We start from the raw sequence: 16,842 nt of genomic DNA, 5'->3' as shown, positions 1-16,842 counted from the left end.
GGTAGTCCGTCATAGCACAGACAGATATCCCCTTTACTAATATTAACTTTTCAGCTAGAACATTTTTTTTCTTACGATGCGTTGTTTTCGAGACATTTAGTTGTCTCAATTTGAAACAAGCATTCTGCATAAGTGAGTCTGAACAAGCAATCCGCAAGATGCCTAGTGAGAGTGGAGACAAAATTCGTGCCGTATTATTTCAATATCCAAACCACTGCTATCTAACTCGATTAGCACTGAACGCAACGGACTTCACGCACTCATCAACGACCCTCTCATTGTAGTTCTGCCAGCTGACAAGGGTGATGAATCCATCACTCCGAATAAAGCTGACCACGACACTAAAACTCAGTCGATTCTAGAGGGGAATCCTACCACAAACTGCCACGTGCCCGCCCGTCAGTCATCATTGGAAGAGGCGTTATTAAGAATCTCCTCCCTCAGGCTGCGCGGCCTCCTACCCTTTATGGGCTACCAGAGATCCAGAAAACGGGTTCTCCTCTTCGCCCCATTATGAACGCTATTGGGTCACCAACTTACAAACTGGCAAAACATCTGGCCAGCATCCTTACACCGCATGTTGGTCGCTGTCTGCATCACATCAAGAACGCCGACGATTTTATGAATTGAATGAAACCCAAATTGGGCAAGGTGACATAATGGTCAGTTTTGATGTATTCTCTCCATTTACGTGTGTTTCTGTCAAAGACTGCACAGATCTCCTCTCCCAGTTATTTGATAGTACAATCGTGAGATTGTTTGAGCGCCGGCCGGGATGACCGAGCGGTTATAGGCGCTACAGTCTAGAACCGCGATACCGCTACGGTCGCAGGTTCGAATCCTGCATCGGGCATGGATGTGTGTGATGTCCTTAGGTTAGTTAGGTTTAAGTAGTTCTAAGTTCTAGAGGACTGATGACCTTAGAAGTTAAGTCCCATAGTGCTCAGAGCCATTTGAACCATTGATTGTTTAAGCACGCATTGACATCATCGTATTTCCTATATGGCGGCCAGTATTTCGACCAGTGGCGAGGCATGGCGATGGGAAGTGCGTTATTTCCATCCGTACCCAACTTTTTTATGTAGAAATTTGAAGACATTGATTTGGATTTGGCTCCAGATAAGCGAGGTTGCTTTTATTGATACATCAACGACACTTTTATCATCTGGCCCCATGGACGTGAAAAAGAGAATTCTTAGAACGCCTGAATGGCCTTCGCGATCACATTAGGTTTTCGATGGAGGTAGAGGTAGGTTGTGCATTGCCATTCCTTGACTTCCTCATTCGCTGGAAAACTGATGGTCATCTCAGGCACAATGTGCACACGAAACTTACACACCCGGATCGGTATCTACACGCTCTTAGCAGCCACCATTCGGCACAAAAACGTGGCTTTCTGAACACCCTAGTCCGCCGTTCTGAAGTCGTATCAGACGCCTAAAATCTTCCACTAGAGGTGAGCCACCTTCGAAAAGTCTCTCGCGGAAACGTCGACAATCACCGCCAGGCATCAGAGGCCATTTCTGGTGAGACACGCAGGATAAACACTACCGACGAAGAGAACAAGAAACTTGCGTTTTTGCCTTCCTGTAGCACAGTGTCGAGAAAGATTAGCCAGCTGCTGAAGAGACTTACATCTCACCAGTGTTGAGGCCCCCAGCAAAAATATAACAGATCGTGAGGCCGTGAAGGACGATCTAGGGCTTAGAACGCCAGGTGTGTACAAATTACTATCACAGTGTGGCTGCTAGTACATTGGCCAAACACTACGCATTGTGGATCAAGGCCAGACGATCACGAGAGGTGCTTATGCCTACACTGTCCTGAAAAATTAGCCATGGCTGAACATTCTTTAGAAGATCGACACCGAATTCCATTCGACGAAACGTCTGTAATTATGAGGAGAAAGGGATTTTGGGATAGCGTCATTAAGAAGCGGTAGAAATAAAAATATCTGAAATCATCATCAATCAGGACGGCGGTTTACAGCTCAGCACAGCCTGGGACCCCGCCAACATTACCACATTTGGCGATGAGGAGAGCACCAGTGACGTCACAGCCAGCAGCGCGGCTATAAAACAGAGGCCACGGCGACACGGCAGTCATTTGCCACTTTACATTGGGCGAGGAGAACTCGGTCGAAAGCTTGTGGGATTTTAACCACCTGACGCAGCTAGAAACCAGATAAAATTTTATTAACCCTGTATATCGCCTGATGCCGTTCCCGCCGTCGCCTCCTCATTTAACCTAAAATGAGCCATAGTACGTCCACATCTACGTACACTATAATGAGCCAAAATATGTGGACATATCACGGGATAGGGAAAGTATATAATCGGAGTAGAGGCGAATGGCGAATCATTCTAGCTACGATATGGGCTGCAGATGGAGAAATGCATATGGGTAAGCGACCAGGACAAACGGGAGATTGTTACAGGCTGGTGCTCCGAAATGGGCATCTTGCGAATGGCGAAGCTGGTCGATTGTTCGTGTGATGCTGTCCTGAGCGTCTGCACCGGTTGAAGAACGGTGAAACTATGAGTAGGCTGCAAGGTGTTAAACGTCCATGCCTCATCACATAATGTGGAGGTTGGAGAGTAGCCTGCTTTGTAAACAAGGGTAGGATACGATCTGTAGCAGACTGGACGACAGAGTGGAATATTGGTGCAGCCACAAGTGTTACTGAGCGCACCATTTCACAATGTCGAACGCTTTTTCCATGCTGACAAATCCTATGGACGCGTCTTGATTTTTATTCAGCCTTGCTCCCTTTATCAACCGCAACGTCAGAGCGCCTTTTTGGTGCCTTTACCTTTCTTAAAGCCAAACTGATCGTTGTCTAACAGGTCTTCTATTTTCTTTTCATCCTTATGTATATTATCCCTGTCAAGAATTTGGATACATGAGATGTTAAGGTAATTGTACGACAATTGTCGCACTTGTCGGCTCTCGCGATCTCCGAAATTGTGTGGATGATGCTTTTCCGAAAGTCTGATGGTGTATCACCAGTCTCATATATTCGAAACTCCAACTTCAATTGTCATTTTGCTGCCACTTCCCCCAGTGATTCTAGCAATTCCGATGGAATGTTGCCTCTCCCTTCTGCCATGTTTGATTTTCCAAAGCTCTTTAGATTCTGATTCTACGAGGTGCATTCAAGTTCTAAGGCCTCCGATTTTTTTTCTCCAGACTGGAAAGAGATAGAAACATGCGCATTGTTTTAAAATGAGGCCGCGTTCATTGTCAATACGTCCCAGAAATGGCAGCACCATACGGCAGATGGAATTTTACCGCCAGCGGCGAGAATGAGAACTGTTTTAAATACTTAAAATGGCGACGTTTTCCTTACTTGAACAGCGTGCAATCATTCGTTTTCTGAATTTGCGTGGTGTGAAACCGATTGAAATTCATTGACAGTTGAAGGAGACATGTGGTGATGGAGTTATGGATGTGTCTAAAGTGCGTTTGTGGGTGCGACAGTTTAATGAAGGCAGAACATCGTGTGACAACAAACCGAAATAACCTCGGGCTCGCACAAGCCAGTCTGACGACATGGTCGAGAAAGTGGAGAGAATTGTTTTGGGGGATCGCCGAATGACTGTTGAACAGATCGCCTCCAGAGTTGGCATTTTTGTGGGTTCTGTGCACACAGTCCTGCATGACGACCTGAAAATGCGAAAAGTGTCATCCAGGTGGGTGCCACGAATGCTGACGGACGACCACATGGCTGCCCGTGTGGCATGTTGCCAAGCAATGTTGACGTGCAACGACAGCATGAATGGGACTTTCTTTTCGTCGGTTGTGGCAATGGATGAGACGTGGATGCCATTTTTCAATCCAGAAACAAAGCGCCAGTCAGCTCAATGGAAGCACACAGATTCACCGCCACGAAAAAAATTTCGGGTAACCGCCAGTGCTGAAAAAAATGATAGTGTCCATGTTCTGGGACAGCGAGGGCGTAATCCTTACCCATTGCGTTGCAAAGGGCACTACGGTAACAGGTGCATCCTACGAAAATGTTTTGAAGAACAAATTCCTTCCTGCACTGCAACAAAAATGTCCGGGAAGGGCTGCGCGTGTGCTGTTTCACCAAGACAACGCACCCGCACATCGAGCTAACGTTACGCAACAGTTCCTTCGTGATAACAACTTTGAAGTGATTCCTCACGCTCCCTACTCACCTGGCCTGGCTCCTAGTGACTTTTGGCTTTTTCCAACAATGAAAGACACTCTCCGAGGCCGCACATTCACCAGCCGTGCTGCTATTGCCTCAGCGATTTTCCAGTGGTCAAAACAGACTCCTAAAGAAGCCTTCGCCGCTGCCATGGAATCATGGCGTCAGCGTTGTGAAAAATGTGTACGTCTGCAGGGCGATTACGTCGAGAAGTAACGCCAGTTTCATCGATTTCGGGTAAGTAGTTAATCAGAAAAAAATCGGAGGCCTTAGAACTTGAATGCACCTCGTAATATTGGATTTCCTATCTCTTCCTCATCGACTCCTGTTTCTTCTTCTACCACATTATCAGACAAGTTCTCCACCTCATAGAGGCCTTCAGTGTACTCTTTCCACCTGTCCACTGTCTCCTCGGCAGTTAACGGTGGAATTCTTATTGCAACCTTAATGTTACCGCTTTCGCTTTTAATTTCACCGAAGGTTGTTTTAACTTTTCTATATGTTGAATCATACCTTTCTCACGTTCCTTTGAGACGTATTGTCAATAGAATAACCCTTACGTTCTGGTAGAAGCTGTTGGCATATTGTATTCTTTTCTCAGTTTCGTTGGTACTCATCCAAATGACGCCATACGACTGAGAATGACACAGTGGCCGATTCGTATTGTATGCACCTCTGCACCTGATCGCGGAATTTTTTTTAGTTTTTTTCTTTTTGATATTGTGCAGCATTTAAACATTGAGACGGGTATAACGATTAATCAAGGAAAACCCCCATTACTTCAACCATTAAAAGTCATTTCTTTGCCACTTAACCAGGAACAGATCCAAAAAGCTAGCAGGCATGAGTGCCTTTTCAAAACAATTTACTTTACAGTTAACCACCAAGCCATTTTACTTAAAACCGGCTTTGATAAAACATCTGATAACAAATCAAAATTTTCCAAGTATTGAAATTAAAAACTTTACTTTACTGTTAATAGCCAAGCCATTTTACTTAAAGCACACTTTGATAAAGCATTTAATAACAAAATTAAAACTTTCCAAGTAATGAAACAAAAACACCAATTGCATACAATTTCGCTACCGAACATGTAGGAAGCCACTTCTTTTAAATTTTGCCACAACAAGATATTAAATTACAAGGGCTCACTAATAGGGAGGCAGAACTAGCATTATCAAAGAATGCCAAGCAGATTAAAACAATCAAAGTAAAGATACAGTCATTCAACTTTTACAATAACTAACAATTTTAAAGCCACGTAATTTAAAAAAAAAAAACCAATGAAAGGCAAACTTAACCTTTTTAAACAATCAGAATAAAATACAACTATTTAACATTTTACAATAACTAAAAACTTTAGTATCATATCCTGCCACCAAAATGTCCTGGCATAGAAATAAGTAACCGACTGGGTGTAAAGGCGGCCACAACTGCCTCCCGAAGAATGCTCAGACTAGAAGCGGACTAACAGACCCACAACACCTCACATTCAGCAATCGCATCGACCTCATGCGAGGCCAGCGGAGGAGGAGGAATCAAATCAGGAACCATAAACCCTGCCCAAAAATGCACTTCCTCCCAGGCAGCACTAGTAAGAAGTCAAAAGATCACTGTCTATAATTACACCGGCGACAGGGACAGGAAATCCGAACGCAGGAGGCCACAAGGCAGAAAAAATGTAATCTAAAACAATAATACCTGCCCAAAAATACACTTCCTACCGGGCAGTACTAATAAGAAGCCGAAAAGATCAGTATCTGTAAATACACCGGCGACAGGGACACGAAACCCGAACGCAGGAGGCCACAAGGCAGAAAAGACGCTGGTTGCACAAACCAAAATTCTTCAATTAACATCTAAACCTTTAACCAACTCAACTTGCAGTTTATCAGAGAAATAGCGGGTGAACTCCGATGCAAAGGATCCTCACACCCGAACGTGTCCACATCGCCAGCGTACCCAACTGGGCACAGTCATGCAGCCATGCGCTCTGTCGCCGGAGCCCTCGTCTTCTCTGCACCCACGGCGGCGAAATACACTCCTCAGGTTAGGCGAGTTACTAGTCCATCATTCCCGCCTCCAGACGGAAAATTTAAAGACATCCGTTGCCGCTCCCACCAAGTAGTGACTTGGAGCCACAACCGTGGCCCCCGGGTGTTCCCGGCAAGAGCTTACAGCCTTGTCCCGTCAACTCGTCCCACACGTCTCGCACCGCCAGGATAGACCACGCGGCTTCTCGGAACAACAGCCAACTCTCGACTGCCACGCCACGCCGCGGTCTCATCGTACGGCATTCTCTAATTCCCGATTTTAAAAACCGACCGACCAACTTGTCACCGCTAGGCAACTAACCGGCCATCCCCCCAAAGATCTTATTCCCTTACACAAGGCTAACAGGAAGCAGCGACTCGAATATCGATAAGACCAGACACGCCGCCATAGGGGAATCTCAACAGAATCATACGCACCATAACTATAAAAATGAAAGAATCAATTAACGATGGTATGGAAGGACTCAGAACAATCTTAACACGACGGTATATGTTGAGAGCCTACACACGGTTCAAACAAATATCCTTTAGTGTTGACGCATATTGAATCGATCCTGAGCTGTTTATACAAATTTTGTTGATAAGGAGGCAGAAGATTTCTCAGATGCAGTTAATCCAAGGGAAAACAGTAATTCGTAATCATCAGCCTGTCGTAAAATTCGGTTCGTGGATATCCACTATCCATTTTAGAAAGAAGTCTAGTTTTATTTGAGAGTGGAATGACAGTATATGTATGATAGTCTGTGTGAGATTCATTTTGCGTTTTTAACTGGCAGGTCGCAAGAGATTTTAGCTTTCGGGCAGGCAGCGGCGGCGAGGACGGCTGTAAAACGGCCTTTGTGAGGAGAGCTAATTTGAAGTGCCCTGCGGGCGGACGGACAGCGGATGCAGAGATACGGCAGGGCTCTCGGAAAAAAGGGGGCACGTGCTGACGGTCTGAGGCGGAAGTTTCCATTTGCCAATTTAGGCATCAAGATCGGGAGACAATCATAGCCGACATCTAAATGAGCCAGTAAATCCCCGATTCTTTACAGAGTCCCATCCACAAAAGGGCTTTAACTGTCTTATTGCTTTACAAATTAGTTAATGTGTTAGATATTTTAGTTAAGCATGTAAGCGAGAAAAAGTTTAGAATGGGTTTGAAATTATGCTAAAGTTTGCTGGAAGTCGCTCTCGTTATGAAACACTGTGAGAGGTGGCAGAAGCCCCCTCTCATATTTCTATCTTACTCTGAGTAATTCGATTTTAATCTATAATTGCATGTGGTGAAAAGTTGCTATTCCTTCACACGCAGACTTCCCACGCAGCGTCTCTCGTCACTCGGGTGGTCCGGTGACAGGCGGGCTCTGCTGATCTTGAAAGGGTTAAGCCGACGGGTGTGAGGGAGTCGAGTGAATGCTTTCCAGACGCCGACATTGTCATAATAGCGGCGGAGACACGCCCGCATGGGCCTGAAGGAGCAGCTGGGCTAGAGATTCCGTTACTTCGCAGAAACTTAGCGAAAACACTTTCTGGCGGGCTACCGGCGAGGTGTGGGAATGACTTGTGTTCCCAAGCAGTCTTGGCGGGAAAATTCCCGCGTTTTCTGCAAAATCGTAACTGAGATTGTCTTGCTCAGGGCATAGCTCCGTGATGAAGCAAAATCGGTGCAGAAATTGGAGCCAAGAATCTCCATTGGTGGAATGGTAGTGCTTCGGCAATAGAGTGGAGTTCTCCGCCTGTTTTAGAGTTGCTGATTGTCGTAGGGGCGCGAATGTTCTGTGTTCAGTTTGTACGGGTGCTCTTGTGGTAGTTGTCTCTCGCCTTCCGGTCGGAGTAGGTTACAAGACTGAGCTCTCGCTGCTCTGGACAGCCTGCTTTCCATTGGCAGTCTAATATACTTTTATTTGATTGTAACTGTTTAACTAAGTTGCTGAAGTTTCGTCTGCAACGTAACTTTCCGAGTACAGTTGGCAACTGAGCGTTCTGCGTACAAGCAGCGTATGTTGTCGGTCTTGGGCAGTTTTGGCTAAAGTTGACTGTATCGAAGTTACTGTGTGACTTCGCTTGTTAAAATCAATCTCTGTACCGTCAGTGATTGTGTGGCGAGCCTTCTTCGTCTCCCTCAGAGGCGCATTTGTATTGCTAGGACGTCTTTAGTCTGGAACAACCAGATCAGGACAATTTGTTTCGGGCTATACTGGCGACATTATCATCACCGCGACGGGACGTCGAAGCAACTAGCCATCGCTTCCGGTACGCCAGATCATGTCCTTGCAGTTAAGAAGACAGCTTGGTAATGTATGTCCGCAGCACCGGCAGATTAGGGAATTTGCACTGTGATAATCAGAGCTCAGCAGAGCGCGCCTGTTCGTCTTTGTCTAACTTTGTTCTATCTTTGGTGTTCATTGTCTGAGTTGTCACTACTGTAGCAGCAATTAATGTTGGGTTGGTCGTGTATTTCTCTTAAGATTTGAGTTGCAAGGGATTGGTTCCACATACCACTTCGTCATAAATGTCACAATCTAGTTTATGGACAACTTCACCTTCACAGCATTTATTTGAGTATCCAATTTGATGTATTGTAAATGTTTCATGTGTTTTGTTTATGATTTTGAGTTTAGGCATAATAAATCAAATTGTTATTTTGGACAGAACTTTCATTCTGTTAATCGGTAGAGCAACCCTTTCATTTCTCACTACGTTACTGAAACTTTCCTTTATTTAATTAATGTCTATCAAATTAAATTATTGCAGGTGCCAAACTCTTTTCTACTCCACTTGCAGGGTCGATTACAGTCAGTTCGCGTTTCTTCTTAATCCATGTGCAACAGCAAAAGTAGGAGTTAGAAAAGGGATGGCTTAGAGCATCATTTCCATATGAAGATTCGAGAAGAATTTAGTGTTAAATACACTGCTAGCCCCGGCACCTCGCTACTGGATGGGTACAATATGTGCAATTTGCGCTGCATTTTAAGCAAAAACAAATTTTTCACGTATCTCAGTGCTTATGACGTCATATCTTCTGAACAATGTGACGTACAGTGATATAATTTTAAAAGATACTGTCTGCAAAAGGTATTGAGAATAGCGTTAGTAGCAAAGAAGTAAGAAGTTAAATCGTCATGTCTGCCGCTGAAGATTTACTGCATGAAAAGCGAAAATGCAATAAGCGAGAAACTTTTTTCTTTTCTTAATTTTATTGGGGTGATAGCAAAAGAAAAAAAAATCCTAAAAATTTGCTGTAAGTCGATAAGGACTCTCGTTCCCAAACGCTGGATGAATAAAGTCCGGGTATTTTCACTCTGTCAGATACGCTACCTCAACACAAACAGACAATTTCTAACAGTAATACTTGTCTTACTGCGTTAAACTTCTAACATACGGTTATACGTCTTAATGAGTAGATTGTGGCCACATTTTAAATTATCAAATTCGTTCAATAATTACGCGAAATATCGAAAATCAAATTCTTGTTGCTCCCTGAAGCCGTTAGATAGGGAACCTGCAACTAGGTCCAGGAGATAGTCGCTTAGTAATACAAATAGTGTTGGGCCAACCAGTTCATTAGCAAGGTTTATACGCGCAAGTGATGGTTCATGTGGCTGAGATCAAGATTTGAGCCCAATATCTCTATAAGGAATAATCCACGCAATGTACAATGGATTTTGACACGGAAGGGTCGACTGTGTGTCGCAACTGTACAGATAACCACACTCTAGCTTCAACCACAGGGCTTGGTGGTTTTTAGGCTAGAGGGTCTCGATAAAGTATAGAACGAGCTACAGTGTCGAAGGGTGTAGGACGAAAACACGACGAGGGTAGACTTAGCAACAATCTGTATTAGAGTTGTAAATTGTCGTAGCTGTGTTGGGAAACAACTAGAGCTCTAAGCGCAAATAGAAAGCACTGAAAATCAAATCGTAATTGGTGTTGAAAGATGGCTAACGCCGCAGATTAGCTCAGCCTAAATTTTTACACATGAGTTAACGGTGTTCAGAAAGGATAGGTCAAATGCCGTTGGTGTTAGAGTGTTTGTTATTGTTGGAAGTAGTTTACCTGCTAGTGAAACTGAAGTAGATAGAGCCTGTGAGTTAGGAATTAGTATGTGTAGAGCTTATACTTGAAGGCATATTAATAACTGGTTACTTTTACAGGCGCCCCGAGCCACATGATTCATTTGCTGAACAGTAAAATGGCAACTTGGGTCTCATTTCAAATAAGTGCCCCACTCATATAATTATAGTTTGGGCTACTTTAATCTAAGCTATGTTGGCGAAAATACATGTTTAAAGTCGGAGGTATACATAAAAAAATTGTCCGAAATCTGCTAAATCCTTTCTCCGCAAATTGTTTCGAACAATTAGTTCAGGAGCCCATTAGAGATGTGAACGGTTGTTATAACATATTTGACCTCTTAGCAAAAAATAGCCCTGATGAAATAGGGAGCATCATGACGGATACGGGGATCAGTGGTGAGAAGATCGTTGTAGCGAGAGTGAACACTGTAACATCGCAAATCCACTAAAAATAAACGCAAAATATATCCATGTAAGGAGGTAGATAAAAATTAGTTTGACGCCTTCTTAAGAGACAATCTCCACGTCTTCCAAACGAACTATGTAAACCCAGACCATATGTGGCTTAAATTCAAAGAAATGGTACTGGCGGCAATTAAGAGATTTATACTAAGTAAATTAATAAACTATATTGCTGATCGCTCATCGTACACAAAACCGGTCAGGTCAATGTTACAGAAACAATGGAAAAAGTATGCCAAATTCAAAAGAATGCTAATCTCTAAAATTGGCGTTGTTTTACTGAAGCTCGAAACTTAGCACGGACTTCAGTGCGAGGTGCTTTTAATAATTTCCACAACAAAACTCTGTCTAGAAATCTGGCAGCAAATCCAAAGAGATTCTGGATATATGTAAGGTACACCGGCGTCAAGATACAATTAATACCTTCATACACGCTACCAATGATAATATTACCCATGACATTGCCACTGAAGTGGAGTTATTAAACATAGTTTTCCGAAATCCTTTCACCAAAGGAGGCGAAGTAAATAGTCCATAATTCAAGTAAAGAACTGCAGGAAAGATGAATAACTTCGAGGTAAATATTATCGGTGAAACGAAGCAGCTTAAACCATTTAATAACCGCAAGTCTTCTGGTCAAGATTATACAGGGTGGTCCACTGATCGTGACCGGACCAAATATCTCACGAAATAAGCGTCAAACGAAAAAACTACAAAAAACGAAACTTGTCTAGCTTGAAGGGGGAAACCCAATGGCGCTATGGCTGGCCCGCTAGATGGCGCTGCCATAGGTCAAACGGATATCAACTGCGTTTTTTTAAATAGGAACCCCCAGTTTTTGTTACATATTCGTGTAGTACGTAAAAAAATATGAATGTTTTAGTTGGACCACTTTTTTCGCTTTGTGATAAATGGCGCTGTAATAGTCACAAACATATGGCTCACAATTTTAGACGAACAGTTGGTAACATAGGTTTCTTTAAATTAAAATGCAGAACGTAGGTACGTTTGAACATTTTATTTCGGTTGTTCCAACGTAATACATGTACCTTTCTGAACTTATCATTCCTGAGAACGCATGCTGTTACAGCGTGATTACTTGTAAATACCACATTAATGCAATAAATGCTCAAAATGATGTCCGTCAACCTCAATGCATTGGAAATACGTGTAACGACATTCCTCTCAACAGCGAGTAGTTCACCTTCCGTAATGTTCGCACATGGACTAACAATGCGCTGACGCATGTTGTCAGGCGTTGTCGGTGGATCACGATAGCAAATATCCTTCAACTTTCCCCACAGAAAGAAATCGGGGGACGTCAGATCCGGTGAACGTGCGGGCCACGGTATGGTGCTTCGACGACAAATCCACCTGTCATGGAATATGCTATTCAATACCGCTTCAACCGCACGCTAGCTATGTGCCGGACATCCATCATATTGGAAGTACATCGCCATTCTGTCATGCAGTGAAACATCTCGTAGTAACATCGGTAGAACATTACGTAGGAAATCAGCATACATTGCACCATTCAGATTGCTATCGATAAAATGGGGGTCAATTATGTTGTGGCGTGACAAGACAGCTACGCCACACTGAAGTAGCCGAAAGGCACGCGTTAATCTCACGTAGGCTAGAGAGAGGTCTGAAACAGGATACGTAATGAATGGTAGCAAGAAAAGTACGTAGCTGCTATAATACTTAACTTTTAATCCATCATTTGTTTACAGCATTCCTTGATGATACAAGTGAGACTCTATCTTAAAATGGTTAATGGCGCCTTGTTAGGTCGTAGCCATTGACTTAGCTGAAGGCTATTGTAACTGTCTCTCGGCAAATGAGAGAAAGGCTTCGTCAGTGTAGTCGCTAGCAAAGTCGTCGTACAACTGGGGCGAGTGCTAGTCCGTATCTCGAGACCTGCCTTGTGGTGGCGCTCGGTCTGCGATCACACAGTGGCGACACGCGGGTCCGACATGTACTAAATGGACCGCGGCCGATTTAAAGCTACCACCTAGCAAGTGTGGTGTCTGGCGGTGACACCACAAATTATCCTTCCTCCCATAATGCCGCACCATACATTAACCCACCAAGGTTGCTAATGTTCCACTTATCGCAGCCATCGTGGATTTTCCGTTGCCCAGTACTGCATATTATGCCGGTTTACGTTAACCGCTGCTGGTGAATGACGCTTCGGCGCTAAATAGTACGCGTGCAAAAAATCTGTCATCGTCCCGTAATTTCTCTTGTGCCCAGTGGCAGAACTGTACACGAAGTTCAAAGTATTCTCCATGCAATTCCTGGTGCACAGAAATATGGTACGGGTGCAATCGATGTTGATGTAGCGGCTAAAACACCTACTTGGGCATCATCATTTGTTGCAGGTCGTGGTTGACGTTTCACATGTGGCTGAACACTTCCTGTTTCCTTAAATAACGTAACTATCCGGCGAACGATACGGACACTTGGATGATGTCGTCCAGGATACCGAGCAGCATACATATCACACGCCCGTTAGGGATTTTGATCGCAATAGCCATACATCAACACGATATCGACCTTTTCCGCAATTGGTAAACGGTCCATTTTAACACGGGTAATGTATCACGAAGCAAATACCGTCCGCACTGGCGGAATGTTACGTGATACCACGTAGTTATACGTTTGTAACTATTACAGCGCCATCTATCACAAAGCGAAAAAAGTGGTCCAACTAAAACATTCATATTTCTTTACGTACTACACTAATATGTAATAAAAATGGGGGTTCCTAGTTAAAAAACGCAGTTGATATCCGTTTGACCTATGGGAGCGCCATCTAGCGAGCCAACCATAGCGCCTTCTCGTATCCTGCTTCAAGCTAGACGAGTTTCGTTCTTTGTAGTTTTTTCGTTTGATGCTTATTTCGTGAGATATTTGACCCGGCCACTGTCAATGGACCACCCTGTATACCAGTTAAGTTTTTCTTAGAGTGTACTGACATATTAGCTCCATACTTAACAATAACATACAACCGCTCACTCAACGGAAGAATGGTACCCAAAGACTGGAACGTTTCGCAGGTCACACCAGTCCTCAAGAAAGGAAACAGGAGTAATTCGATGAATTACGGACCTATGGTACTTACATTGATTTGCAGTAGAATGAATGCTATCTGCAGGGAATATGAAACTGATTCCAGACTTCTAGATTTCCAAAAGACTTTTTACACCGTTCCTCACAGGAGACTTGTAACCATATTGCGTGCCAACGGAGTATCGTCTCAATTATACAACTGAGTTCGTGATTTCCTGTCAAATCTGTCACTGTTTGTAACACCTTATGGTAAGTCATGGAGTAAAACAGAAGTGCTATCTGAGATTCCCCAAAGAAGTATTATAGACCGTCTGCTGTTCCTAACCTACATAAAAGATATAAGAGATAATTGTGCAGCCTTTCTGGTTATTTGCAGATGATGCAGTCATTCATCGTCTTTTAAAGTCATCAGACGATCGAAACCAATTGCATAACGACTTAGACACGATGACTATATGGTGCGCCTAATGGAAATTGACTCTAAAAACAGGGATGTGTTAAATCATTCACATGAGTATTAAAAGGAACCCGTTACATTTCGGTTACACGATAACTCACAGTAATCTGAAGGCTGCCAATTCAACTAAATATCTAGAAATTATAATTACTAACGACTTAAGTTGGAACGAACACATACATTATGCTGCGACGAAAGCGAACCAAGGACTGTGTTTTATTGGCAGAACTCTTAGAAGATGCAAAAGATCTACTAAAGAGACTGCCTACATTATGCTTGTCCGTCCTCTGCTACAGTTGTGCTGAGCGCTATCGGATTCTTAAAAAATAGGATTGACGGAGAATATCGAAAAAATGCAAAGCAGGGCAGTTTGTTTTGTAGAATCGCGAAACAGGGGAGCGAGTGTCACGTATTAGATAAGCGAGCTGGGGTGGCAATCATTAAAGAAAAGACGCTTCTCGTTGCCGAGAGATCTTTTCACGAAATTTCAATCATTCACTTTTTCATCTGAATGTGAAAATATTTTATCGACGCTAACCTACATAGGAAGAAATGGTCATCATAACAAAGTAAGAAATCAGAGCTAGCACGCAATGATTTCAGCGTTCATTTTTCCCACACACTGTAGGAGAGTTGAACGGTAGAGAAATAGTCAGAAGGTGGTTCGACGAACTCTCTGCCAGGCATTTTACTCTGAATTGCAGAGCAATCATGAAAATGGAGACGTAGAAGGGTATCTGTGTAGAGGTCACACTACATAACGATTTCGGTAGCCGCAGGGACAAAAATCTGCATGATTGACTGATCTGAACTGTAACAATAACCAGTATGTACTTATTATGGCCGGTCGGAGTGGCCGTGCGGTTCTGGGAGCTACAGTCTGGAGCCGCGAGACCGCTACGGTCGCAGGTTCGAGTCCTGCCTCGGGCATGGATGTGTGTGATGTCCTTAGGTTAGTTAGGTTTAAGTAGTTCTAAGTTCTAGGGGACTGATGACCACAGATGTTAAGTCCCATAGTGCTCAGAGCCATTTGAACCATTTTTGAACTTATTATGTTGGTTCGGCACCACGGCTGAAACAAGGGAAAACTGTTATGACTATATCCTCCAACGTAAAATATACCCGAAGTGAATTAGTCTTCCAAACCGTATTTCCGATTTGGGAGTGCTCAGGATGATGATGTCGTATGCTAGATCTCTTAATCATGTAGATACTTTAGAGAACTTAAAAGGATAAATGTACGAATTGAAATTAACAAACGTAAATGTTGTCCATAGTAGGCTGTAATGTGATGTTTATTTAATAGTGCGATTAGCTAATTTCGACTAAGCGTCATTGTCAGGCACACTCGTAACAACTGTATTTCGTGTCATTTTGAAATAACTCTTAATTACAAGTAAAAAGTAGCCATATTCCGTCAATCCATGAAAGGATCCACAATACCGTGACAACTTTCAAAATCGTATTCTGAACTTTGCTCTCTGTACAACAAGTTACCATGTTGTTGTACATGCAGCAAAGCATCTGGAGACTGTGGATACCCACAAGTGCAAAATTTTAACGATTGAAATTAGATACAGAGAGAATTACTGGAGTGGGATGGCAGAAAGAACAGAATTTCAGTTTGGCTGAGTCCAGTGTAATCAATATAGAACAAAATAAGAAAAAAGCAGAAGCAGTTGTAATAACAAAGAAGGAAACAGGAATGTGGGTGAACTGAGGGTAGTAGGGGGCAACAAGGACACGAACGTAATTTGCTAGTGTAGGTTGCCTACATCAGGGGCAGGTGTGCACTCAGGAGCAAACCTATTGTTCTCCTTTGATTGATAGGTACTTCACCTATTGTTCTCCTTTGATTGGCAGGTACTTAACCGATTGTTCTGTTAAGTGGTTTTCCATGTTAACCCCATTTCCTTTTGATTGAGAGGCACTTATCCTATTGTCCTTCCCCCCCCCCCCCCCAACCCTTCCCCCCTCACTGCTACAGGTACACATTCAGGTCTGAGTTATTGGAATAGCTACTCTCACTCTTATCACTTTGATTGACTACTTAATTAAACTGATCATTTAACTACCTCTCTCCCACTGGTAAACACCCCCCTCCATACCACCCAGAAAATGGTGGTAAGTTCCAGTTCCATTAGGACAATGAAACACACCATGGCTACCTCCCCTACCCTAAGAAAATGGCGGGAAAAAAGGGCACTTTGGCTACCCACACTAACCTAAGTCATCCAATCGCCACCGCTTCCTAGGTATTGGTGGGAAAAGGACTCTGCCTGTGCTGGATATAGGTCTTCATTTTCAGTCTTTATTTAAATAATTAGAGGCAGTACCACCATCAAATGTATTCATCCCAAGGTTCAGAGTCCAACTGACCTAGTACACAGTACTGCCACCAGAGGGCACTATCATCCCTTCCATGACGTAATCCAAGATGGCGGTCTGGAGGTGGTGGTGGAGATGAAGAATCTCATAACAGGAAATTCAAGGGTATATTGTTTATTTAGAAAAAATTCAGTTTATGGTGTTGGATTTCTCTTGCTCATCATTCTCTGCTGT

The sequence above is a fragment of the Schistocerca serialis genome, chromosome 3 (genome assembly GCF_023864345.2).
Source record: "Schistocerca serialis cubense isolate TAMUIC-IGC-003099 chromosome 3, iqSchSeri2.2, whole genome shotgun sequence".
Classification (NCBI taxonomy): domain Eukaryota; kingdom Metazoa; phylum Arthropoda; class Insecta; order Orthoptera; family Acrididae; genus Schistocerca; species Schistocerca serialis.
Note: the sequence above shows the minus strand (reverse complement) of the source record.